We start from the raw sequence: 27,256 nt of genomic DNA, 5'->3' as shown, positions 1-27,256 counted from the left end.
AGCAGCCCCAGAGGGGAGGGAAAACTCAAACACCGCCCCCCGGGAGTCAGCAGATGGCAGGGGGAATGGCACAACCCCAGGGGCGGTGACAATCTGGGGACTGGGCAGGGGAGGGACAGGAACGGAGTCAGGGGCGGGAATAGAGTCAGGGCCGGGGATGGGATCAGGGGCAGAGGCGGGGCCAGGGTGAGGATCAGGGGCCCCAGGGGCAGCCCCGCCAGGAGATGACTCCTCCGTGCCCAGTGCAGGGGTCAGGGGCAGTGGACCAGGAAGGGGGTCCCCAGCGACACTCGGCCCGGGCGCCAGGACGGGCTCGGCACCCACGGCCCCCGCGACAGGCAGGGGGCGACTTAGGTCAGGGCCCCCAGGAGGGGGGGGGGGGCAGCTGCCCTGCCTCAGATGCTCTGGGGCCCGGCTGCTCGGCGCTGGCCGTCGCGAGAGGCCCGGTGGTTGCCGATGGAGGACCGGCCACAGCCGGGCAAACGGGGGCATCGGGCGGTGGCAGCTCAAGGGCAGGACCAGCCGTCTGGGGGAGAGGAGAGGGAGGGAGGGGGAGGGCCGGCATGAGACCGCCGAGATCGAGGCCCGGTGGCAACGCGTCGTCCTCCCCCTGGGTGACCGGGGTCAGACCCAGGGACTCAATCTCGGCAAAGATGGAGCTATAGTCTCCCTCCGCCACCCCAGTTGCCACCTGAGCGACTACAGGTGGTGAGGAGGGCAGGGGGGCCGAGGCATCTCCCTCGGCGGCTCCCGCAGGGAGGGGGGTGAGGGGGGCCTCCAAGAGGGGGGCGGAGCTGCTCCGCCACGCTGCTGCAACGGCTTCCTTGACCGGCGCCACCTGCGGGACGTCATCGGGGGGCGCAGCCGAAGGCTCAGTGGGGGTGGCCCCCTTCCGGGTCTTCCGGGGGGCCTCCTCCCCGTCCGAGTGAGCGGGGAGGTGCCGAGCCTTCTTCCGCTTGCCGCGCTTCTCCCCGACGAGCACCCAGCCCTCCAGAGTGTGATGGAGGGCGGGCCCGCAGGGCCGGGGCCAGGCGGCAAGGGCGGTGAAATCAAGGGTCGAAGGGATGGGGACAGGGCAGCCAGGGATCAGGGAACCTCCCCCTGGGGCAGGCCCTCTCCCGAGCCCAGAGCCAACCCGGGTGCCCTCTCCCCCACGGACCCCGTCCCAGAACTCACTGCGGGGGCGACGGGGTCTGGCCGCTCACCGGGGCACGACGGGGGTCCAGCCCCGCGTCCCGAGCGGAGATGGACGGAGAAGAAAGAGGAGGGGGGGCAGCCACAGGCACCGGGCATCCAGGGCTGCTGGCGGTGGTAGGGCCGGGGCCCACCGGGACCTTGGGCAACCCAGGTGCTCCTCCGTGCCGGGCCAAGGGGCAATCCCTCCGGACATGCCCCATCGCCCGGCAGAGGAAGCACCGGGCCTCCCCCGAGGAATAATGCACGCGGTAGTGGGCCCCCTGATGGGGCACCAAAAAGGACCCCTCAAGAGCCCCCCTGTCATGCGCCACCGCCGGCGGCACCTGTAGTTGAACCTGCCGGCGGAAGGACAGGACGTGACCGAGGGCGGGGTCCTTGCAGCCCAGCTGGAGAGGGCTGAGGACTGAGATGGGCTTCCCCAGGGTGGAGAGGAAGGGGAGCAGGGCAGCGTTGGGGAGGAAGGGCGGGACAGAGGTCAGGACCACCCCGACGCCCAGGTCCTCCAGGGGTTCGAGGGGGACGTAAACGCCCCCCACCGCCAGGCCCCTCTCGACCGCCTCCTGGGCGGCGGCCTCCGACGCCAGGAAGAAGACAACCTTCCCGTACATCTAGGAGGCCGCCACGATGGCCAATGCCCGCACATAGGTCTCGACGTGGGGCGAGGCGGGGACCAGGAGGCAGCGGACGCCATGCTTCCCGGTCAGGGTGGAGAAGGGGCCCCGGCAACTGGAGATGGAACTAGAGGAGGCGGCGGGGGCAGATTACGAGGCAGTGGCTGAGCGGGGGGCAGCTACCTGGGCGTACGCCCTGGGGAGGGCAGCAGAAGCGCCCCCAGAGCTGGTGGAGGGGATGGCAGGGGAGGGGAGGGCCGCGGCCGATGGTGGGGCCATGGGAGGGAGGGGGGCCCGCCCCCCGGGGGGTGGTGCCTTCTGGGCAGGGTCCTTTCCCTTCTTCCCGCCCTGGCCCTTCCTGCCGCTCGAGGGAGGCAAAGCAGCAGCGGTGGAGGTCCCCCCTGTGCCGGCTGCCCCGGCGTCTCAGGAGGGGCAGTGGTGGCAGAAGGAGCGGCGGTTGCATCGGCAGCCATCGGGGCGGGCGGGGGAATGGGATTAGGAGGGGCAGGGACCCTTGTGGGGGCTGTCTGATCCATCAAAGGGGGGCACGGAAGAGCAAACAACCGGAAGGGGAAGGGAGGAGGAAGGGGGCGGGTCTGGACTGACTGCCCCGCCCTGCCAGGCTGCAAGCAGGGCGGGGTTCCAGGGGCAAACACCGAGGGGAAAGGGTGGTCTAGGAAGGGGGACGGGCAGAACAGCTAACCGCTCCTCCCCGCTAGGCTGCAGGCTGGGGAGGAGGGTGCCCCAAAGGGGGGGGGGGGGCAGGGGCGGGAGGGGAACGGGGGGGGAGGGGTACAGGCTCCTCCGGCTGCATTGGGAAGGGGGGAAGGTCACAAGCTCATTAGGGAGTGCAGTGAATAGGGGTCAAAAGAAATAGGAACCGGGGTCCTGGGGGCTCACGGGCGCTGAGGAGCACCCGGGCGCACTGAGCGGGGGAGGGGGCAGGTCAGCGCAAGGGAAGGCAACAGAGGCATGGGGATGAATAAGGGCAGGCACGGAACAGGGGCGGGGCGGGGAGGAGCAAAAAGCGCCAAGGGTAGGGCAGGAACAAGCAAAATAAGCTGAAGGGGGGGGGCCGGGCGGGGCAAACAAACCAAACACTCAGGACCAGGGAAGAACAAAGGCAAGGGGCAGGCTAAACCAAACGGGGGTCTCCAGAGGGTAGAGCAGGGAACAAGGGGAGCCCTCCGACCCAGCAAGGGGAGGAGGGCCAAGGTCGGGGGAGCACAGGCGCCCAGGTGGGCTCGGGTGATGGGAAGAAACCCAGTCCCTGCTGCTGCAAAAGTCCCAGGCAGTCCAAGGGACGAGCGGCCCAGCTGAGGGTGAGGAGGGGCGACAAACAGTGGCTGGGGGGCAGCAGAGGGGGCGACGCCGACGATGACGGTGGTGGTGGGGGGCCGGAGCGGGGAGCAGATGGACCGGGGGGGGGAGCTCTACGCTACCCCCCACCCCCCACAGAAACAACAGTACCTGGCCCCACCACCACAAGAGCAGAGGTGGCACAGTCACTCAGTCCAGGACACAAAGCAGCCCCCTCCTGCGCACTCCCCCAGCAGCAGCAACGGTTGCAGAGATGGTGAGCAGTCCCCTCCTCGCAGGCACAACGATGACAGCAATAGCAGCAGCAGCAGGCTCCCAAGCAGCAGCCAGCCCAGGAAGGCCTCCTCAGCGGTGGTGTGGGTGGTGGCAGCAGCAGCAATGGTGACGGTGGTGGTGGTGGTGGCTGCAGCGGCAGCGGAGAGGCCACTCACCCGCTCCCCCCCGGCCAGCCGCGAGGGGGGCAGGCCAGCCGGGCCCCCAAGCAGGAACAGAAGCAGCAGCGGCCCCAAGAGCTCCACAACCAAGCAGTCTCCGCCACGGCAGCCTCAAGAGAGTGCGGGATGGGAGGTATGTGAGCCCAAGAATGCTCAGGGCTCTCTTCCCTGCGGATTAACTAAGTGCCATTAGGGGGCAATTAGGAGCAGCTGGGGCCAATGAAGGACCAGCCAGGAGCTTCATAAAAGCCCTCCGCCCCAAACAGTCAGGGCACAAGCAGGAGGAGGAGTGCAGTGCAGTGCACTAGATTGAGGTGGAGTGGAGTGCTGATTTAAAGTGGAGGAGCAGAACAGAGTACAGAGGCCTGTGGACAATTGAAGGTATCCAGCTCAAGGAGCCAGAAGGAGGGGGAAAATCAGCTCAGGGGAAGACAGTGCAGCTGGGAAAACAGTGCCAGCAGCACATAGCTGCCTCTCATAGGGCCCCTGGGCTGGGACCCGGAGGAGCGGGTGGCCCCGGGTCCCTACCCCCCTCCTTAGGGAAGCCGGGATGACTGGACACGCCCTGGCCCACTAGAGACAGTAGAAGCGTGGGATCCACTAGAGGGGAGCTGACGGCTGCCACAGCCTTTACACATGGGTAAGCTTTTACCCATCCGAAAACAAACATACAATTACTAATGCATATTAGACTGGACTAATATAAAAACACAAAACAACATGGATGTGGCCTAAGGTACGGAAAGGACTGCAGCCTTAGCAGCAGAGTCTGTTAAAGCATGCCAGTGAGCTAGACATTCAACAACAATAGTAAAAGGTAACCATACAATATCTATAAAGCAGCAACATAAGATCCATTTCATATGGAAGCCTCCCAAAGTGGGGAAGCCTCTTTGTTTCCAGAGTTAACCATAATTATGGACAACACCAAAGGCATAACGGGAATCAGTGAAAACATTAACAAATTTACCTTTGGTAAGGATACAAACTCTAGTTACAGGAAAAAAAAAATTAGCTTCTTGAGCTGGGTTCACAGAAGGGAAAGGGTTACTTTGAATTACCTCATGTTGAGAACAAACAGCATAGTCAGCCACAAGAATACCTTTAGAATTTCTTTGACAAGAGCCAGTAACATAGAAAACCAATTTTGGGTTCTGCAAAGGGCGGATAACGAGGCAGGATTAAAAAACTGGACATCAGGTGAGTGTAATATGACCTGCAAACAACAAAAGAATTTCATATTTTGTTAAGCAAACATGAGGTACAGAAATGATAAGTGGAGAACCAAGGACCACAGTTTCCGAGGTTTTACCCAGGGCAGCTGCAATGGCACGGAGACAAGGTGGAAGCCCTGCAGCTACAGGGTACAGGGGATTACTGTAACAGGCAATGGCCTTATGCTTATCCCCATACATTTGTATGGGGACACCTAAAACAAACCCATTTTTCATGACAAAACAAGATAAACAGTTTTAAACAATCAGGCAAACCAAGTGCTGGTACACTAGACAGTGCATATTTTACAGAGGTAAAAAACTTATTCTGTCTTGGCAGACCAGGGAAGAGGTTCAGAAATCTCAAGTCGAGTGAGTTCCTGCAGAAGCTTAACAATAGAGGCATAGCTCAAAATCCACTGGCGGCAATAGCCTGCCATGCCAACAAAAAGGTTCTCAATTGTGACACAATAGTAGGTTTAGGAACCTGCAGGATAGCCTGGACCCAACTGGCGTCGTTCACCTGCAGAAATGTCATGGCCTAAATAATGAACTTGGGACAGACAAAGTTGCAATTTTCCTTTAGAGGCTTTGTGTCCCTTATTAGCCAGAGCAGAAAGCAGAGTTAAAGAATCCTTTTACAGGCTGTTAAAGAAGGAAAGGCTAAGAGCAAATCATTCCCATTTGAATCAAAACAAAACCTTTTGTAAACACTATATTATCTAAATTTTCACAACAGGAAAGGAAGGTAAAACAACAAAATTAACAGCTTTTAAATCTTACACAAAGCAATAAACATTTTTCCAGGTTTCCTAACAGGGAAAATTGGGGTGTCACAGAGGATTCAAGTAGGCACAATAATTTTTTGTTTGAGAGATATAATCACAGGATGTATTCCTTTTGTATGCTGGATATTTCAGGATCCTGTCCTTGTTCAAGAGAGACAGCCAAAACAGAATTTTCATTTTCACAAGGAAAACAACAAATTAATCCCATCTGGTAAACAATAAATAGTACAATCAAATTTTACAAAGTCAATCTCTACCTACCAGGTTAACTGGAGAATCAGAACTTAAAAGAATAGCATGCTGACTAGAAATAGGTCTCAAAGAAACAGATAGTGGTTTAGACACTAGATGCGGCATTAATTGGTTAAAATTCCTACTGCATTTACATTCTTCGTTGATAAAGGAATAGAAAAAACTTGAGCTTTTAAGGTGGATCTGCTGGCTCCAGTGTCTATAAAACATTTTACTGGTTTCCCATCAATAAGACAAGACACACAAAGACCTGATTCATCTATTGACAAAAAGGGTGCATTAATGAAGTTGTTATTCCCCAGGCTGTCCTAATGTAAAGGTTGAGTCTGGTCTCAGGGAGGAGGTGGTGGTGGCCCAAATGTCCACTCCAACTGGCCAGATCGCTTTGGACATTCTGCTTTCCAGTGTCCCAACTCTCCACAATAGTGGCAGGAGGAATCTCCTGGGGCCAAAAAGGTACTATGTCCCACTCCCCGACCCTGGCCTCGACCCCTCTATATACTCCTTTATCTGAATTTTCATTTTTTCTCTTTTGGAGTCCGTTAGACTCCTTACCCGGGATTCATGCAGTCTTTCTTTACAGTCTTCACCCTGTCTGCATTTTATTTTCAGCCCCCCCTCTCCTTCTACCCATAAGCCATGTTGTTTGAACCAGGATTCTTAAGGGCCCAATCCTTACTTTTACTATTCCCCCCTCCCTTTGGTGTTGCAATGCACCACACTGCATTAAACTTTGTTCCATTTTTCTTATTTTAGCATACATATTATATCCTGCTGTTTTTGTTCTGGGTTCAGCATACCTATTTGTGTGTCTGTCTGACAGATCAGAGCAAATCCGGGTGTATCTTAAGGCTTGGCTGTAGACAATGGATCGTGTAATGTGTCCAGGGTGGAAGCTGAAGACATGAAGATACGTACTGCGGTCAGTTGGTTTTCGGTATAGGGTTGTATTAATGTGACCATCCTTTATTTGTATTGTAGTGTCCAGGAAGTGGAACAACTTGCACCATTAATGGAATTACCCAGACAATTGAATGTAAACCCTCTGGAATGAATTACTTAAAATCCTATCATCTTTTGTTCTGTTTGAGTAGAAGCAGAGGCAATAAACAAAGATCCGGCACTTTCTAGCACTACAACAAACGATGCTGGATTCACCGACAGTTTTCTAAAGTAAAAAGCTTTCCTGGGGTGCTGCTAGGACAGTGAAAGCTGAGGCTGGCGTCGTGGCTCTTTTCTCAGGCAGAGTCCCTGGTGCAGCTAGGGCTGGGCTGGAAAGGCTGATTTGAACAGTTTTAGTGGCAGACGAAAGAGGTAGCAGAGGCGGGTGTGCAAAATGTGCAAACGGCTTTTCTAGTTTTCACCCAAAGTGACCGTGTTCTGCTCAGGGATGCTCAGCCCATTCCCTGCTCTTCTGGAATGGATCAGACGGGATGCTGAAGAAAGATCACTGGCAGGTGTTTCCAGGACTAGTCCTAGAATACTCTTGTTACAAGCCTCCAGCCGCAGCTGGCTCCTTTCCCTTTGTGAACGAATCGGGTTTGGTGCAGATCCAGTACCTCCCACCGGCACAAAGTGAGCTGCTGACCCCACCCTCATCGTTCAGATATGCACAGTCAGCGCCTCCTCCTCCTATCAGGAACCTGCAAGACAGAAGCCACAGAGCTGGGAATAGGGCGGGATCCAGGCAATCCAGGGCCACAGGCAAATTCTGCACCCCCCCTTCCAGTCCCATCCTGGCCACAGAACAGCCACATGCTGCACTGGGAGAAGGCCCAGCACCACTCCACCAGATCACCAGCCTCTGGCTCCAGGTGAGCTGGGATCTGTCCCAGAGATGGAAAACACAGGCCCCACGCACCTGAGCAGATGGCTGGGGGTGGGGGAAGACATGACACTAGTATCATCCCAGCAGAGCTCTGATGGCAACGATGCAGAACCTTCGGCTGGGGTGGGTCCCCACAGGGCAGCAGACTTGAGGGTTAACACCCCACTGAGATGCATGGAGCAGTGCCCCCCCCTCAGTGCTACTGTCTCAGGTTTTCTGCAGACAGGCAGGCATCGCTGCGGTGGGTTTTTAGCACCGCAGCACAAGCTCATGTCTGTAAACTCAGCTGTGAGGCTCGCTGCCATGGATAGTTTTTGCAGTGTAGACGTGCGGTGAGTGCTCAGCACATTAACATGATGTCTGCAGTGTAGACAGGCTCCTGCTAGCTCGGTGTGGCTGAGTGGCACACACAGCCGTGTGGCTGTTGTGGAATGGGTGGGGCTGGCGCTAGCCACCTACTTTTTGACCTTAGGGCCCTGGCAGGATTGGCTGCCCAAGCTGGCACCTGTGCACAACACCACACTGCTAGCTGTGCCTGTCTGCCCGGGCTGGGGGCACGGTACCAGGCACAGTACAGACAGACCCTGCCCCCAAGCAGCCTGGCTAACAGACGCCCCGTGACGCAATCACAAAGCCAGGCTGCTGCCTACACCAGGGCATTCTGGCTGGAAGACGTGACAGTATTGGACTGGGATCAAACAACAGGTCATCCACTGACCAGCTTCCTCAGCCTCCGCTGGGCCCATTTCCCAGCTTCTCACCAGCCACAAAGGGCTTTTTTATAAAATGCCGTTCAGCTGTAACACACCAGAACAGCCACAGTGAGTCAGAGCAATGCTCCATCCAGCCCCGTGATGTCCTGTCTGCAGACACCGGCCAGTGCTACAGAGGGAATGAACAGAACAGCACAGAACAGGGCAATTATCAAGTGACCCTCCCCTGCCGTCCAGTCCCAGCTTCTGGCAGTCAGAGGTTTAGGGACACCCAGAGCATGGGGTTGTGTCTCTGCACACTGGGCTAATAGGAGCTGGCAGACCTGTCCTCCATGAACTGAGCTAATTCTTGTTTGACCCAGTTATACTTTTGGCCGTCACAACATCCCCCGCAACAAGTCCCACAGGCTGACTGTGCTGTGTGAAGAAATACGTCTTTTTGTTTGTTTTAACCTGCTGCCTGTTCATGTCACTGGGTGACCCTAGTTCTTGTGTTGTGTGAAGGGGTAAATAGCACGTCCCTCTTCACTTTCTTCAGTCCAGTCATGATGTTATAGACCTGAATCACAGCCCCCCTTAGTCATCTCCTGTCCAAGCTGAACAGGGCCAGTCTTGTTAATCTCTCTGCATACAGAAGCTGTTCCACCTAATCCTTTTTGTTGCCCTTCTCTGTACCTTCTCCTGTCCTGTCCTAGGGGGGCCCAGATCAGCCGATGGACACTCACATCTCTGCACTGAGAAGGAGACAGTAACATGGTGTGAGAGCGGGACCTGCAGCCCGGCCGTGAGGAGAACACGGGGAAATCAGCCCTGGCGCCCCAGGCTTCTGAGACTCCTCGAAGCTCTGGCAGGTGCTGGGGGCATGAGGGAGCCAGGAGCACACTGGGAATCCAGCCTCAGAGGGGGGTTACCTGACCCTGGTCTCACTCTCTCGGGTCACATTCAGTAGGGATGCAGCTGACAAACAGCCCCTGGTTGGAGGCCCAGCACAGAGAGCTGGGCCCGGCTCAGCAGCGCTGCTACAGCAGGGCGGGGGCAGGGAGCTGCAGAGGGGCCAATCCAGGGTCGGGGGCAGAGGGAGAGGGGGGTCAGCTGCAGAGGGCGGGGGCAGGGGGGCTGGGTCCCCCTAGGAGCAGCACTGCTACAGCAGGGCGGGGGCGGGGGCCAATAATGAATGGGTAAGATGTTGATGTCAACACGATCTGCCAGGTCTGTTACCCTGAGGAATCCCGCCAGCCTGACCTGCTGCCCCCTCTCCCTGCTGTGCGCTTTGCTTCCCAGGAGAGGCAGATGAAGGTGAAGATGGAACCAACTCCCTTCCCTTCAGGAGGCTGAATACCCACTGCCCGGCCCGCCCAGCACAGCCAGACGCCGGGCGATGGAAATGTTTGCAGCCCGAGTCTGAACAGCTACACCACAATTAAACAGCCCCTCAGCCCAAGCCCTGTGAGTCTGCGTCAGCTGACAGGGGCAGCAGCGGGTGTCTCACTGCAGTGTGGACGGTACCGAGTGGCTAGGAACATTGTCACTTGATTCAGCTTCTTATGTGCGGACGTTTCTTCCCCCAAGTACAGCTGCAAGAAGGGAACCCGCTGACAGCCCCCACTGCAGTGTAACCCTTTCAGTGCCAGGACCGAGCAGCAGTGGGTCACCCATCGCTAACACCAAGGAGCTACTGGAAAGGTCAGGGCAGTAGGTGACTAGTCAGAGGCAGGGTTGTTAGGGTCACTCTGGGGAACAGATGTTAGTGATTCCCCCTCCCAAGAATAACACCTGCTCGCTCTCAGCCACGGGGGGATTTCGTGTTGTTTCCTTTTTGGGGTGGGGAGGAGGAGGACAAAACAAACAGCTCCTAGCATTTTTGTGCACCTCATTTTTTCGCTCCTCATTTTGCACCACACTAACACTAACACCATCGCTGGTTTCCAAGCCTTCCCCTGTGGCTGGGACACTCGTGGCTGGGAGAACGTTAGCAGCTGTGGTCGTGCTGATTGAAGGAAGAGCAGGTCATGCACAAGGCACGTACGTCCCTGCAGACTCCATGGGGCAGTGCCCCGCACCCCGTGTGTGAGCACTAGTCACACAGCAGGGCAGTCGGTGCAGCAGACGCTTCATGGTGCTGCTCAGGGTGTGCTTTGTGTCACTCATTTCAGGAAGCAACGGCAGCTGCGCGGGGCACAATTACACATGCTATGCAGAGCACTGGGCATGGCAACACACAGGCCCCTCAGAGAAAAGCTGCCAGGCCGGCTGGGCCCCTTCCAGGGTTGTCTTGGAGGGGCAGGGCACATCAAGGGCCTTTCAGTCCTGGGAGCCTCTGACTGGTGCCATCTCTGCCATCTAACCCACTGCGTTCTGGGGGGTCCCTGCACCCCCAGCTGTGGAACCCCCAGGTCACAGATCTCACCTTACGCTGTGTGAGCCAGCGCGGCCCATTGCAATAGCCAGCCAGGACGGCAGGGAGCTGGGATTCACAGCCCCCTTGTAGAGGGCAGTGAGGCAGTTACATCAGTGCAGACCCCGGCACAGACGTGCTGGAGCAGCGTGTCCTGCTCTGGTAACTTGCTTCAGCCAAATGAACCAGGGCAAGCCCCTCTCATCTACGTTAGCTGCACCAATGAACTGTGTCAGTGCTGCCACATCGCCACAGCGGTGCTGGTGCAGACAGACCTGGACTGATCCCCTCTCCCAGCTGCTAAACCCTCCTGGGGAGCCACTGATCAGACCCCAGGACAACAGCTAAACCCCAGCCCCTGACATTCTTACAGCCCCCCCGTCCCCAGGCTATGGCAGATGCAGCCAGGGTCACGTTCCCACGAACAGCCGCCCTCTGAACTAGCCGCACTGTCTGGGCAGGCGGGGAAGCCAATAGCGCTACGGGGCCCTGCCCGGCCGAGGTCGCTCCGTGGTGGTTTCTGCACTGCGGTGATGGAGGTGTCTGTGCTGCGTTCCACGGCTCAGTGCAGTCACTGCAGCAAAGCACCTGCCAGCCCGGCCGGGGCATGACCCAGGGAGGCAGGAAGGCCAGGCTGGTGCCTCAGGGTGACACGCTGCAGGCAAAGAGCCCGGCTCACTGCAGCCCTGCACCTTGCCCCGTCAGTCACCAACACTGTGCATGGGAACAAGTGACTATGCCTGGGACACGGCAATAGCCACTGGGACCCAACGTGCTCAGAGAGCTGCTGGGGGAAGGAACGTGAGTCAGATCGTCCTGACACAGAGCCCAGGTGCAGGGGCTGGGAGGGGCAGGAGGAGGGTGTTGGAGGAACATCCCCCAGGAATCCTCTGTCCCAGGGGTGGGACAGGCCACGAGAGATGCAACTGGGAGAGGGGGCAGGGACAGCTGAGAACTCACCTGCCAGGAGAATAGCGGCGAGGAGAGCTGAGGACACGAGTGCGAGGGTGACTCCGAGGGTAATGGTACATTTCTTGTATTTACGTTTCCTGCAGTTACCATGAGGGGCTGAAAGAGAAAGACCCGTCAGCCAGGGCTGCGAGGACCCGTCTCACTGACAGCCCCAGGGCTGGAGCTGCACGAGAACATGCAGCATCCTGTCCATTGCTGCTTCTGTCAGACGCTCTGGGAGAAGAGCCCGGGGTGGCCAGGCAGGCTGGGGCTGTGGGAACAGTCCCCCTTTCCCCTCAGTCCGGTGCCCTCCCCTGAGCACTCCCAGCTATGCTGGCACGAGGCCTGCTGAGCTCCGGGGTACAGAGATAAGGACCCGTCTGTTCCGGTGGCAGGAGTTCAAGCTGCCCCCCCTCCCCACCCCCGCTGTGCCCCTGCAGAGCGCTGGCTGTGCCCGCGTTGCCAAGTGCGCCTGTCACCGCACCCTGGAGTCTCACACTGGCCACACACAGCAGAAGGGAGGGGACAGAAGCAGGCAGAGTGGCCAGTGTTGTCACAGGGGGTCTGACAGACACAGCCCCAGAGGAACCTGCCCAACCCTGGCTGTGTGCTCCAGACAGCAGCTGTGAGCCAGGGACTGGTGCCCTGAGAGCCCCTGGCACTGATCCAGTCCCTGCTGCCCACAGATGGGGGTCGGGCACTTGCTGCTGCCACTGAGAGCATGGCCCCATCTGGGGCAGTGTCAGTGTCTCTCTCCAGCCTGTTCCCAGCCAGCAACGCCCCATTACCTGGTTCCCCTCCACTCTCCAAGTCTCCATCGCATTTAACAGGCTCTTGGCTGTAAGTTGGCCCCACGGCTTCCTCCATTGTCTCTCTCTCAGTGACACTCAGGCTGAAGATGCTGCAGGCGCTGGGCTGGGATCGACTCCTCTCCCATGTAACTGTCTCTCACCCAGGGGCAGCAAAGCCAAGCCAGGGGCAGAGGTCCTGGTGCCTGCTCCCAGCTCCGGACTCTCCAGCTGATCTGAAAGCCCAGATGGACCAAGCAGGACAGTTGGTGGGATGTGTGTCTTGATTTGTGGTTTCATTCCAGCCCAGCAGCCCAATCTCCTGGCCAGAGGTGGTGTCATGATGATTAAACCACATTAAGCCCCATCCACCCCCAAAGGGCTTCAGAGACCAGCTCTGCTACAGAAACCACCCACCGGGACGTGCCCACCCGTGACAAAGGGCCGTGTGCAGGTGACTAACAAACCCTGCTCTGCTCTGAAAACGCTGCCTGGGATCACTACCAACTCCTGCTGGGTGCCCTGGTCGCTGCAGTGAGGACAAGTCCCTGGGCAGGAGTCTAAGGCCTTGCCTAGGCCAGCACTTCTGCCGGCAAAGCTTCTGTCGCTCAGGGGGGTGAACCCCTCCTCCACCCCCCCCGAGCAATGTATGTTTTGCCAGCATAAGCGCGGGTGTGACCAGCGCTATGTCGATGGGAGATTACAGGGTCTGGGTTTTCTTACACCTTTTTCAAAGACCAGCTACTGTCCATTTCATGAGTCGTTCCTTTCCTGCCCCTACTTCCCAGGCTGCAGCAGTGCTTTTGCCCCACCCGGCTTCTGCCTGGGGTGGGCTCCTGCCCGGCGGAGGAGCTGCACAGCTGCATTGGTCAGACACTCTATCCCAGCCCGCCGGCTTCTGTTGTGACATGGCCCAGTGCCCTGACTCAGTCTGCCCCTGCCAGCGGACCCCCTCTGCCCCCCTGCTCTGGTGGCAGCTCCCTCCTGCCATGCCTGGGGGCGATCCTAGCTCAGCCCCTCTGCCCAGAGCACCTGCCGCCACAGGAAAGGGGTCCAGAGCCCTCACCCCCCAGGAGCACCCAGGGGGCCCAGCTGTGATCCTGCCCTGGGCGCCACTGTCCCGCCGGCGGGTGCAGGAGATGGGCCTGCCCCCCCTCACCCATCCCAGCCGGAGATGGAAACCGGTGGCCCCAGCCAGCCTGGCCCTCGGGACTAGCAGCAGCTGCTCCCCGACGGGAAGGGAGAAGTGCCTGTCCCGCCTACCACAGCCCCATAGCGCCAAGCACTGCCTGGCAGAGAATCTCTGACAGCGGATGTGGGACATTAAGTGACAGTGTCTAAGAACAGGGCAGCCCCAGCCACCCACAGCTGTTCACGGAAGTGCGGCTCGGCATCGTGGGAGTCACAACAGCCGCAAAGATGGAAACACAAACCCAAGTGTGGTTGGGAACGCTGGCCCCTCCCCCACCTCACGAGAACCAACCCGGCTCCCCCACAGCAGCCCCCGGTTTCGGGCCGGGGGGGCTGTTTTCGGGCGCTGCTGAGGGTGATGCACCCACGGGAAACAAAACAGCGGCTGCTCCGCACCCCCCCTCCCCCCCGGCCGCTATTCCCCTCCCCCACCGCTGGCCGCCTGCCGCCGGGCCAAGCGCTCCCGGTGCCGCTGTCCTGACCCCAGCCCGGCGCTCCGTGCGGCCTGAGCGGACAACAGCGGGAACCACCACCCGCAGCCGGGCACGGGGCGCGCAGGTGTCCCACCCCGCCCCGCCCTCCCAGACCGGGACCGTGCACGTCCCCTCCCCGCCCCCCGCGGTTTCCCGGGCCGGCAGGCAGCCCGCGGGGTCGGAGTGTGCCCGGTCCCTGCAGCCGATCCCGTCACCGCGCTGCCCGGCCGCCCGCACCTGACACCCGGCACAGTCCAGCAGCGGCACCGGCGCGTGACCCGTCAGTGGCCGGCACCGAGTCCGGACTCGCCGCGCGCAGCAGCCGGCGCAGGCCAGAGAGCCAATCCCCTTGAGTTGGGCAGCTCTGTGAGGACCTATGAAAAAGAGGCTGCCCCGCCTCCTCCCTCCTTCTGATGGGTTCCAAGCCCTGCCAATCATCGCTGGCAGGAACCGTATCACTTCCCCTCCCCTCCCCCTCCGAAAGGCGGGCAGCCGCCATCATCCACTGTATGAGAAGGGGACAAGCCCACACTGCAGAATCCTAGAATCCTCTAAGAGCTCTGCGTAAATCCGAGGCACATAAGGCCCATTGGAAAATATAATCCCAACTCTACATACAAAATGATGGGGTCTAAATTAGCTGTTACCACCCAAGGAAGATCTTGGAGAGTCATTGAGCAGATAGTGTTTTTAGCTTTTTTTGACTTGTAGCTAGTTCTCAAACTATTAGGAACCATGAGATAAAGAGAGAGCTTTTCTGTCTTGTAATTGCTAATCTATAAACCCATGGCACACCCACCCCTTCCATAGGGCAAGTAATTCTGGTTGCCCCATCTCAAAAGTGATATTTTAGAACTGGAAAAGGCTACAAAAATGACCAGGCTCTGGAACAGCTTCCTTACGAGGAGAGATTAAAAACAACTGGGATTGTTCAGTTTGGAAAAGAGACAACTAAAGGGGGATATGATGGAGGTCTATATAATCATGAATGGTGGAGAAAATGTATTATTTACTCCTTCACATAATACAAGAACCAGGGAACACACCCTGACATTGCAGGCAGCAGGTTAAAACAAACATAAGGAACTACTTCACACAACGCATAGTCAATGTGTGGAACTCCTTGCCCGGGGATGTTGTGAAGGCCAGGACTATAACAGGGTTGAAAAACGAATCAGATAAATTCATGGAGGAAAGGTCCATCAATGGTCATTAGCCAAGATGGTCAGGGACAACACCATGCTCTGGGTGTCCCTAAGCCTCTGACTGCCAGATGCTTGGACTGGACAAATCATTGGATAATTGCCTTGTTCTGTTCATTTCCTCTGAAGCATCTAGCTCCTGAGGTCCACTAATTAGAGGAGAATCTCAGTTTTCATTTAAAAAATAAAGCTCAGTTTCCAGCTTTTGTGGATGTAGCAAAAAGTTGGACAATGTGACCTGGTTCCACCCTAAGGCTCAGAAACCAGAAGTTAAAGAGGAAAAAATAAAACAAGATTTTTAAATCTCCATTTATTTTAATCCGGATTGATTTATGAATTCTTAAGGTTAACAGCACTGATAGAGGGAGTGGCCACAGTAACAAATCCTATCCTCTGTGGATCAGTGCAGTGGGCAACCTGCTATAACACACTTCTTGGTAAGTAACACATGTTCACAGGTTTATGGACTCAGTTTTGAGTTGAGTTCTCTGCCTCACCTCCCCTCCCCATGCTCCACTGGAGGGAATTAAAGTTTCAGAGCCTAGGGCTGCTCTGATCTCTGCTTTGTTCCAGCTTCTCACACTCGGGAACATTTGCAGCAGGGCAAGATGGTCGCTTCTGTGCAATGCAACCAGAGGGTGTGCAGCAAACACAAACACGGAGTTGGAGAGCCGGGCGTGTGAACACCTCACTGGAGAGAGATGCCAGCTAGACCAAGCAAAGCACTCTGAGAATCGCTCGCAGCTGCACCAGCCTGATAAATCCACCCTCCCCCCACACACACACTCTCTGCAGGCCTGTCCCTACCCCAAGGGTCTTACTTCTCAGGCAGCTTTGCCCCCAGCCCAGTGTGGAAGCAAAATTCCCATAAGCTACCCCCTGGGGCTGTCAACCTTCCCCATCCCCCTCCCATTCTTTGCCCCCCTCCCCTTTCCCTGGCTTCCAAAAATCTCTCTGCCCCTGGGTGTCCATAGGGCAGTGTGTGTCCTCGGACCCCCACCCCTACTTCTCCCACCTCCCCCCACCCCCCTGAGGCTAGATCTCTCCCCTTGAATTTCTATGGGGCTGAGGATTTACTAGCCCATCCTGTGCCCTTCCTTCCCGCCTTATTTCCTCTCCCTGACCCTGGGTATCTGTGGATATAAGAACCAGGAAGCATGGCATGACATTACAGATAGCAACATAAAACAAACATTAGGAACTACTTCACACAATGCACGGTCAATCTGTGGAACTCCTTGCCAGGGGATGTTGTGAAGGCCAAGACTATAACTGGGTTCAAAACAGAATTAGATAAATTCATGGAGGAGAGGTCCATCTATGGCTATTAGCCAAGACCACCAGGGACAATGCCATGCTCTGGGTGTCTCTAAGCGTCTGACTGCCAGATGCTGGGACTGGACAAATCATTCAATAATTGCCTTGTTCTGTTCATTCCCTCGGAAGCATCTAGCATCAGCCAGGGTCCGAAGACAGGAGACTGGTCTGTATGGACCATTGGCTGACCCAGTCTGGCCATTCTTACATTCAGCAAACCCAGCACAAGGCTACTACGTTTCAACTAAAGACAAATAAATGGAATGAATCAATTCACTAGCAGAGACTGAGAAAGGTCCAGGTCCAGCAGTACCAAACCAGAGGTTCAACAACAAACAGGGCAAGCGCTGGACCAAGAGTGACACTCAACACAACTCTGAAACAAGCCAACCAGCCAGTTAACAAAAACAAAACCAACCTGCCCCATGCAGGGTTTTTACTCAAAAAGGTAACAGGGCCAGAGACTCCATGAAGACCAGTAGGGCCTTAGCTATTGACTTTACGTGGAAGGTGCATTGATACCACAGTGAAAAGGGTCAGTACAGAACATTAAAGTGAGCCAGGCAAGGATCCTGCTGGGGAGAGGAACGGAGAGAAAGGAAAAGCGTCTGTGTTAAATGGAGAACAGCCAGACACTGTGGAGAAGGGGCAACAATACAAAACCTCAAAAAACAGAACCGTGCCTGACTGATGCCAGTCACAGCACTTCGGGCACTCCTGGACAGCATTGATCCCACGGGATGGTGTGGTGTAATAACCCAAGTAACCATATATGAAATCCCCAGGTATGTCTACACGGCTGGCCGCACCACCAGCAGTACAGTATCAATTTTACTGATTCAATGAGCGGCAGTGAAAACTTGCTCAATCGAACCCACAAGTCGACTCTGTTAATCCACCCCGGCATGTAATGCAGTGCTGCCTTGCCGGGAGGGCATTTCCTGTCTGCGCAGTGCAGTGGAGACATCACGGTAAAGACACGTTAGGAAGTCAATGGGAGATGCGCAAGTTTGTATAGCAGCTTGCATATCTCCCGTCGACTGCCGCTGAAATCCACAGCCAATGTAGACCAGGCCACAGCTTGATGCTACAAACCCACCACCCCCAAACCAACATAACTGTACATCAACAAATCCAAATACCCACAAGTTACCAAAGAAGGGTTCTGTAAGAGGTTCATACCTGGCCTGGCATCCACTAGGCCTGTTCCTCAGTTTCTCTGGCCATGCCTCAGTTTCCCCTCAGCCATTAGGTAGTAATTTAGTTCAGCTCTCCACAGTCACCATGCCAACAAGTGTCCTCACTTTTCCAATGAAGCGAGAATCCAAACAAACCACAAGTCCGTCGACCTTCCTGGGCAACAGTCCTCTTCTCAGCTTGTCAAACATCCGTAATTCCCACACCAGCGTCTGTGCGCCCTCATCTTCCCAACATGCAGGGGAATGAAGGGGCCAGGAGATGGTGCAGGGCTGGTGTCTTTACTTGGATGGGGGCCAGGGAACCAGGTCCACTGCACTCTTCCCCTCCTGCCACATGCACAGTCCTTTACTGCAGTGATCTTCATGGGTGGGGGGGGGGCATCCACGACAGCAAGTCTCAGGGTTAACACCCCTTTGAGATGCATGGGGCAGCTCCCCCCATTTCAGAGGATGGTCTCAGGCTCTCTGCAGACTCAGGCACATGGTTCTGTGTTGCTTTTCACAGCTCCCATCTTTTCCTCCCAAGGACTCAAAACTTTAAACAAACACGAACACCCACTCACTGAGGTAATGACATGACTGCAGGAGCAAGGGCCATAGTCAGGGTTGATATGGTTTATGCCTCAATCCGGCCTTGATCAACCCCATTGACAAACAGATTCACTCCTGATCTCTTGTTACCTGGACAGATGCATGATTAGAACCATGACAGGTCTATAACTTTTTCTATGCCAGAGCCCCCAGCCCTCAAGACCTGCCATCGAGCTGGGACCCTGCTCTCAATTAGGGCAGTACGAATGCAACTGTTTGACACCTGCTGACAACCCACCTAGGCTGAGAACACTTGACCCGTAAGACCAGCTGTAGCGTCACACAGTGCTCACAGCTACTTATGGCTGTAGGCTCCTGTCTCCATAAAACCTCGTTACAGCTGGGGGGCCCGCCCCTCCAGCTACTAGGCGGCCACACTCGTGGGATCAAACTCAAACAGCCTCCAGTTTTTGGGTCAGATGCCTAAATACCTTTGAGGATCCAGCTCTGGGAAATCAACAAGTTCAGGAGCATCTCAGAACAGGGGAGCTACAAAGTAAACTGGTTTGTAACCTTCACTAGAGCAGCTATGCCTGAATCCCCAGGAGTCATTCAGAAGGGAAGCCACTCACCTGATTCATGTCTGTTTCTGTGATTCCTGACCCCTTCCTGTCTATCAGATACCCCAGCAGATGATCAGCACCCTAATCCTCCCCAGTAGTCAAATAAACGGACTGTCATTTCCTGGGACAAATGGTGAGCTGGTCTCAGAGCTGAACCTGGGGAGAAAGAGCAGAAAGATCTCTAAAGAACCAATGGTATACAAGAGAGACCCAAGACTTGGATTAGAGTTTCAGCAAGAGGAGAGTGCCTGGTTAATACTTATCTGATCAGTAAGTGCTCAGGGAGAGTCTGTCCACAGGCCCCAGGCATGTTCCTGCAAAGGAAGTAACAGAAGGTTATTAAGCAAAGCTCAGACTTTAAGGCTAGAAGGGACCATCATGATCATCTAAGTCTGGCCTCCTGCATGTTGCAGGCCACAGAACCTTGCCCACCCACTCCTGTAATAGACCCATCTCCTGAGGAGCAAGTCAAGTAACCCATGGGAAGGAGTTCTCTGTGGTGTGTTTGGATGGAACCAGGAACGAAAGGGACGTTTCACGGCATTGAGCAGAAAGTAATTTTATTCCCCAAATTACTAATCGTTCAGAGATGCTAGGACTGGTAGCTGAACCTCACCATTGCTCTGATCGATACTAACGCAGGAGAGTGACCCCCAGCACATGGCTATAGGGAAGTCAAGCAACATGTCCGGATGCTGGGCAAATGTACTTCACCTGGCTACCAGATACAAAAGGCTTATATAGGGGTTGCTTAGGTTCATTTACATGTTGATCCTATAGTGGAATTGGATTAACAGTTCAGGAAAGACAATTATATGTACAATGGGATACACCAGATGTTTTCACAGGAACCAAAGACCATTTGATTATACAATGTGTTTCAGCCATTTGACACAATTAAAATGCTAATCTATATGGAGTAAGTTCCTACTCTGGCTATCACCCGAAGATGGGTGGCTACACAATACATGTTAAAATGCTAATCTATATGGAGTAAGTTCCTATGGGGCCAGGAAGACAGGGGGGCACGTACCCCTGATACTTATCAGAACAGGAGATGTCTGATCACAGACTTCAAAAGGGCTAGAGTTCACAACAGGAGTTTGCATTTAAATGGTGGTCCTGAGACATCCTGTGGGATTTTAGCATCTTTATCTCAGTCTCAGTTTGGGGCATCCTGTCAATGATTTAACCTGAGGGCTTCCATCACAGTTCAGGCTACCCAGTTTCAGGCCAGGCCCTCTATAATCAGTTTCAGGCCAGGCATTCTATAATCAATTCTATGATTAATTCTTTGATTCCACACATTTTTACCACAGGGATGTGCAATTTAATACAGTAATACATAGGGAGCAGACTAATTTATCATGTCCACGTCTGCAAAGAGCCAACAATAGCTCTGAGATGGGGAACTGCCCCATGTATCTCAGTGGGCTGGTAACACCAACACCCAGCACCCCAGGACCTCCCCTACCAGCCTCACCCTAGCAGGGGGCTGTCTGCAGCCAACAAGACGGTGGCTTAATCCAGTTTTCTGCAACAATGCACTGGAGGAATAAATGAGAAAGCAATTTAAGATAAAAAGAACAACGCCAGCCTGTATCTGCAGATCTGCGCCCTGTATATGAATGACCAGGGAGCTGCTTTGAAAAGCCGGGCGACAGGAGGCTGAGGAGAGCTGGCAGATCCTAGTCCCAGACAGCAGGCCCTGGGCGAGAAAAACCAGCACAGCTACCTGCAGAACACAGTAAAAATAACTCCGCAAAGCTCGGAGATGCGGAGATTATCCTCATTATCCTTTAAGGAAACAGTGGGTGAGTGTGACCAGACAGTAGCATGGTTGTAGTGCTGCAGGGTAGTGGCCATGTCAGAAAAGTCAGACAATCAGGGGAGTTTGGCAACAGCCATTTTGAGGAAGGCACAACAGGAAGGAGGAACAAGAAGCAAATAGGCAATTTCTGGGAAAGGAAAGAAATCCTCCAATCTGAAGCCCTCCCTTGTCTCTCCTCCCCAAAAAAAGATATGGCCACAAAAGGGTGGATAAAAATTGTGTGGTTTTCTTTTTTGGGGAGGGTGGGGAGAAGAGAATACATTTTTAAAACACTTGGATTTGTAATAAGTTTTTCTTTTTAAAAATAAACCCATTTAAAATGAAATCTGAATTTAAGGTACCAAATTTGAGGCCTTAAATTACAATGTCTTAAAACATTTAAATAAATATGTTGAATCCATGAGCCTTTATCAAAGGCTTTAAGATAAAGGCAGTTTTTCTGTAGAAACAAGGAATCAGGGGAACAGCAGAAAGATAACTACTGTATTGCCAATGCTACCAAAATTCAGAAAGAGCTTCAAGACGTTGAAGACAAACGCCCAATAACAGAGTTAAATTACAGGCAGTAAAGAGGTAGATGAATCAAGCACTTACTCCACTTCATTTTCTTGCTAATCTTCTCAACCTAAAGTACCATGGCAGATACCAATCTGCTGTAGAAGACGTGTTATGCTAGGACATGGATATTTAGTAATCACTAATCAATCATGCCAACCACAATGAATGTCAGGGCTTCAGGTGACCCATTTAACCAGTACATATTTCTGATTATGTTTAAAAAAAGGCACACCACTGAACTGGTGGAAGTCACGAGCTAAGCTCCTGGAACAGAGAGTTTGTTAAATGTGCTAAACCAGCTTTTCACAGCAACAGCCTCCTCTGTGCAAACACTAATGGGTTATCAGTTCTTTGCACTGGTGCAGAACCTGTCACCCATAAATCTCAAGCTGCTTTCCAGAGCAGGGTGAGCATGTACCATCCATCACAGAGAGGATGAAATTAAGGCAGAGGCAATAACCAACTAACACCCTGCCATGTTCACATAATCAGTCAGGGGCAGCCCTAGGACTAGAACCCAGGATCCTGACTCAGTCCTGTGCTTTAACCAATACACAGCTGTCTGCCAGAGCTGGGTTTAAAGTGTGTGCTCTGACCACTACACCTCACTCCCCCTGCCCTGGGAAAAGAACTCAGGAGTGCTGAGGACCAGCCTTCTTCTAGTCCCAAAGTGAATCAGGAACACTCCCACCACTGCACACAAAGCAGCGACTCCTGTCCTAGAAGTCAAATTGTGTGTGTGCTCTGCAGATTCTGGTGAGCCCTTTATCCCTGCACCTAGGGCAGAGGGAATGAAACACACTGCTCCTGCCTGCTTGTCTGCCCCACAGCATCCCGAGAGACATCACATTTCAAAGTGATTCCCTGCTCCAGAAAGGAAAATGCCATAAAAAAGGGAGTTGAGTGGGGATGTTTTTGCCACTAATAAGAAACATGACCCAGATGCAGGTGAAGAGAGCATCCTGTCCTGCTCCAACCATTTTTCAGTATGTGGGGGGGTGGCACAGCTGTTGCAGTGAGATTTGGACACATCGTCCTTCAAATGAAAGGAGGATGAGTGCACAGCAGGGCCCAGACCTCGGATGGGTCAGCTGGGCACTACTGTAGTGCACAATTTGGTTTCTAAATCCCCTAGACACTGCTGTGAAAGTCTCAAACCCTGTTGCCAGCTCTCAGGTGATTTTAGGATAATTTGGTGTTTTCCAAAGCCCGGCTCCTGCGGTCAGTAACTAGAGGAGAATCTCAGCTACCATGTAGAAATAAAGGGAAGTTTCCAGCTGTTGTGGACGCAGCGATAAGTTGGACCATGTGACCTGGTTCCACCCCAGGGCTTAGAAACCAGAAGTTAACAAGGAAAAAATAAACCCAGGTTTTTAAATCCCCATTTCTCGAGCCTGGCCCATTTCTGACGCTGCAGCTGCCAGCACTGCCCGGGAGCGGCCCAGTGACAGCCTGTCCGCTGTGGTCGGTGCAGGGGAACCTGCCGTAACACACTGCCGGGGTGACAAACGCGCACAGGTGTCACGCGCTCAGTGCTGAGTCGAGGTCTCTGCCCCCATGCGCCGCCGCAGGGAATTACGGTTTCCGAGCCTGGGGCACGGCCGCGCAGATCTCGGCTGGTTCCCGCGTCTCACATCCGGGTCTGTGCGCAGCGGGGCCAAGATGGCGGCCGGGTAACGTACGTGACAGCCGGAGAGAGGAACCTGGATGTGGGCTGGAACCAGAGGACGTGGGCGGGCAGCGAAAGAGAAACAGACACACAACGCCGCCCCATCGTCCTGCTCCGCTATAACCCAGCCGGTCTGACCCGTCCGAGCGGTGCCGAGTGAGCCACACCGGCTGCCCCGGGCCGTGCGCGAACCCCTGTGCAGCGCCGTGCACACACGGCAGCTGGAGCTGCAGACAGACGCCGGCTGGGACCGGGCAAAGCGCCCCGATGGCGGCTGCCCCGGCCGGACACACGCAGCCCGCGGGCCTGGCCCCCCCAGCTCCGCTCTCAGCAGCTCGGCCCGGCTGGGAGCAAAACCCCAGAAACTGCCCGGGCCCGTCCAGCCCTTCCCCGGCCCGGCCCGGCCTGCCCGGGTGTGCCTAGGGCGGAGCGTGTCCGAGCCCCCCGCTGTCTGCGTGGCTGAGAACCCCCCGCCCGGGCCGCCCCCCTGGTTCCCCCCGGCCCGGGTGTCTGCGGGGCTGGGTCCCGGCCGGTGCCGCTGACAGACGATCACTCACCGCCCGGCGGCTGGACACTGGGCGGAGGGAAGACGACAGGACAGCTCCGCGAGTACCAGAGCAGGCAGTGCGCGCTCCCGCTGCGGCGAGGGCTATTAACAGAATAGGGCAGGGAATGGACTGGCTCCTCCCACGTCTCAGGCGACCGGCGCCGAGCCAGGCCAGGACAAACCAACCAGAGACGCTGCCGGAGGCGGGGCGGGGCCAGGCTAGAACAGCGCAGCGCTTTGCGGTTTACTTTAGTGTTTCTCAATTTGGTTCCCCCCACGGAACTTTTGAACTCCTGCTGATTTCACCCTTGCGCCCCCTCCCTAGCGCCGGTGTGAAGTGAAAAACTGTATTTCACACCGGCCGCTGAGAACGGGCGGAGCTCTGACAGTGGGGGTCACCTGCGCGGTTGCGGGGGCGGGGTGAGTGGGTGAATGCAAGGACCCTGAAGGCAAATTGAGCGACTGGCAGGGACGGAGGAAAGGGGGTGGGTGCCGGAAAGACAGGGAGGGAAGCGATAGGAGTCGGGACCCCAGGCACTAGTGGGCAGCCAGTGGCTGGCAGGGAGGGGTGTGGACCCCGAGGCAGACACGTGGGGGGTCACTCACCTTGGCACTGCAGTCCGGCGGCGGCAGGTGTTTCTGGGAGCCAAGGGCCGGGGATTATTCACCATGTGGGGGCTGCTGCCAACGAGTCCCGGCTTGTGGTCAGGTGAAACCTGGCTGGGCCGGGGGGATCCTCGCCCCCTTCCTTCCCCAACTGCTCCTGGCCGCACACAAACCCCCTGCACTCTCTGTACTTTTCTTCAATCAGCTTCCACTTGCTTTCACTCTGAACCAATCCAAGGCCTGGGAGTTCAGCGGAGCCGTGCTCTGAGGTGGAACACGTAAAGCTGGAGAGTCCCGTGCTATTATTATTAGCAGACAGCAGGTGTCGCCCTCAGTGCCATTACAATCAAAGGCACGAGGGTGTTTTAGTTACACCCATTGGCATTAACTCGTTTTTTTCAAACATTTCATAGTTTGATCGGTTTGTTTTACCAGTGTAGATGACGGGTTCCTATGGGATGTGCAGTTTTTGCAGGACTTCCATTAATTTACGGTAGCTCTTAAAGAACTGTCTAGTAAAGTGTGATTTTTTTTTTTTATTTTGATTTTACCTTTGCAGGGATTTCTCACCGAGAGCAGACTTGTTTTACCAGGACCCTAGCTGTGGCTTTGCAGTATTGGCTTTTAGAGGCAATGCCTTTACCCCTTTGGAAAAGGACTGACAACCACTAGAGAGATTGGTTGCCTTTTTGGGTCCTTGGCAGGGGACCTATGAAGTTAATTTTCAAAGCCATTTATGGCCCTTTTTTTACTTGAGATTTTAATGGTGCATTTTTTTTGGGCTGGGGTAGGATTGGCTTGAGCACATACCAAACAGTCGTTACAGTTTTGTTGCACGTTCGTTTTGGCCACCAGCCACAGCTGTAAGACGTTGGACAGTGTTTACTGCCTGATGTTTTGTTGTTGGAGTGTTATGAATTATACACATTATTTTAGTAGGTGCACTGGAACTACCCACACAGGGAAAGGACCTGCTGTCTAGATTAGAGCTTTGTTTACTACCTGCAAATCCGGTTTGTAGAAGGCATTTGTGAGTCACCACTTGTTTTGCTTTGGAATGCTTTTGGGTTATTTTTACTAGGTTTTTATTTGATTTCTACATTTTTTTTTTTAAAGTTAGGTATGTTAGATTTTACAACCTTAGTTGTGACAATTGGGCACACTGGACCAGAGATAGTACTGGGATACTCTGGGGTTTTTTTACTCAAGGATTTTTTTGATTGGGTTTCTTTTGGGGCCAATTTGTTGGCCCTTTTATAGCATAGGGTTTTAATTTACAGGGGGCCTCTCTCTTTCTTTAACACTTTAATTGGCTTAATTTTAATTGGCTCCTGAGCATCCCCCAGGTGTCCAGCCACTGGGCCATGGGACACTCACGCTATTCACCCATCTGCCGCTTCCAACAGCACGGGACTCTCCAGCTTTACATGTTCCACCTCAGAGCACGGCTCCGCTGAACTCCCAGGCCTTGGATTGGTTCAGAGTGAAAGCAAGTGGAAGCTGATTGAAGAAAAGTACAGAAATCCAAGCTGTGACCACTAGAAACACTGGAACAAAGGCTTCCATATAAAATAAAAAACAACAACACGTATTCCGGAGCCTAGATTTAATTCAGAGGATATTCTCACCTCTAAGCAAGCACTGCTCTCACTAAACCCTTGCAGCTTTTACAGCTAGTCTGGCTGTGACCCAACTGTCTCGACACAAGCACCCTGCCAGTTTGCCTAGATGAAGCATCCAGGTGTTTCTTTGCACTCCATGACATACCAGACCAATCCTTTGTCTTTATTCTGCAGTTTGTGTCTTCCTGGAGGTTTCCTCTTTGTCAGATTTCCCAATCTCTCACTTCGCACCTGGGTCAGCGTGCCTGCAGATAGGCATCCAGCATGAGACGTACAACACACAGATGGCCAGATGAGGAGATCGGTGTCAGTTACCTCCTGTCTGCAAGGAACATTTCTAAGGTGTGGCACCTCCTGGTGATCTGCCTTAACCCCAGGATATTAAAGGCACAACTGTCAGTATCAATACATAACTCCTTACATATTCTCCGTACAGGGGGCTACTGGCTCACGGTACAGATCTGACATGCACCCTTGGTGAACTACCATGTGGAGATCAGTCTCGGGTGATCCCTGTAAAACCCCCTGTGGCCCTGCCATTTGGCACCAAGGGCTCTCTGGGTCACACACACCTCGGTCCCCAAACCCCCTCTGTCCCGGCTCAGCAAGGCAGGAAGTGGAGCCAGGGCCCTGCTATCGTGCTGTCTGCAGTGTCCTGAGAGTGTGAGGGCCAGCCCAGGGCAGAGTGCTGGGAACCAAAGCACAAACCCCAAAGTGTTTGCGAGATCTAGACTGAGATTTCACCATCAGTGATCAAGTGCGAACTCAGATCCTGTAACAGCCTAACCCGAGACACACAGTCCCTGTGGTGCTCAGATCTGTCTCGCCACCCGGGTGAGCCGCTTTTGTGATAGAAGGTCCCTTACACCTAGAATCACAGCAACGTTCAGGTTACCCCCAGTCCCAGAGGTCCAATCACTTACCCCAGGTCAACAGCACCTTAGATCTCACACCAAAGACAGACAGCGCTTGTAGCCAATGTAAAGGATTTGTTATTGACACAGTGATTATTGTTCAAGCAGGTAAACCGATCTACACACACGAGTTACAATCTTACGTTTCTAAGGTAATGGAAGTTTCTATAACAAGCTCCATGTGCCCTTTAGCGCTAACCCAAGCTAAGCAGCTGGGATCTTGCTTACAGCTAGAGACAACTTGCTTCTCCCCCCCAACCTCCCCGGCAAGTCCCAGCAGCGCAGAGGTAGATACGGTTCCTTCGTGTTGGGGGTTTGTGTCCCACCTCCTGCCTTGTGCTCGGAGCTGCTGGAGATCAGCACTTCACACGCGTTAATGCCACTCTGCTCTGGTGTTACAGTCACAGGCGCCCAACACACACACTCCAACATCACCTTACAACGTGGGATACGGGTGTCAGAACCGAGATTAATCCCGCTGC

The 27,256-nt window shown here is 54.7% G+C and overlaps 1 long non-coding RNA gene across 1 annotated transcript; it reads right to left on the bottom strand.

Moving 5' to 3' along the window:
• Positions 1-11,727: 11,727 nt before the first annotated feature.
• LOC137159819 (uncharacterized) lies at positions 11,728-18,020 on the bottom strand. The gene is made up of 3 exons (XR_010921743.1): positions 17,857-18,020; positions 12,492-12,727; positions 11,728-11,820 (listed from the first exon to the last, which is right to left on the bottom strand). It is a non-coding gene; the product is annotated as an uncharacterized lncRNA (long non-coding RNA).
• Between the last annotated feature and the right edge of the window lie 9,236 nt (positions 18,021-27,256).

The sequence above is a fragment of the Emydura macquarii genome, unplaced genomic scaffold (assembly GCF_026122565.2).
Source record: "Emydura macquarii macquarii isolate MOO-44397 ecotype Brisbane River unplaced genomic scaffold, CSIRO-AGI_Emac_v2 contig_1939, whole genome shotgun sequence".
Lineage (NCBI taxonomy): Eukaryota > Metazoa > Chordata > Testudines > Chelidae > Emydura > Emydura macquarii.
This window is presented reverse-complemented; position numbering and strand designations above follow the sequence as displayed.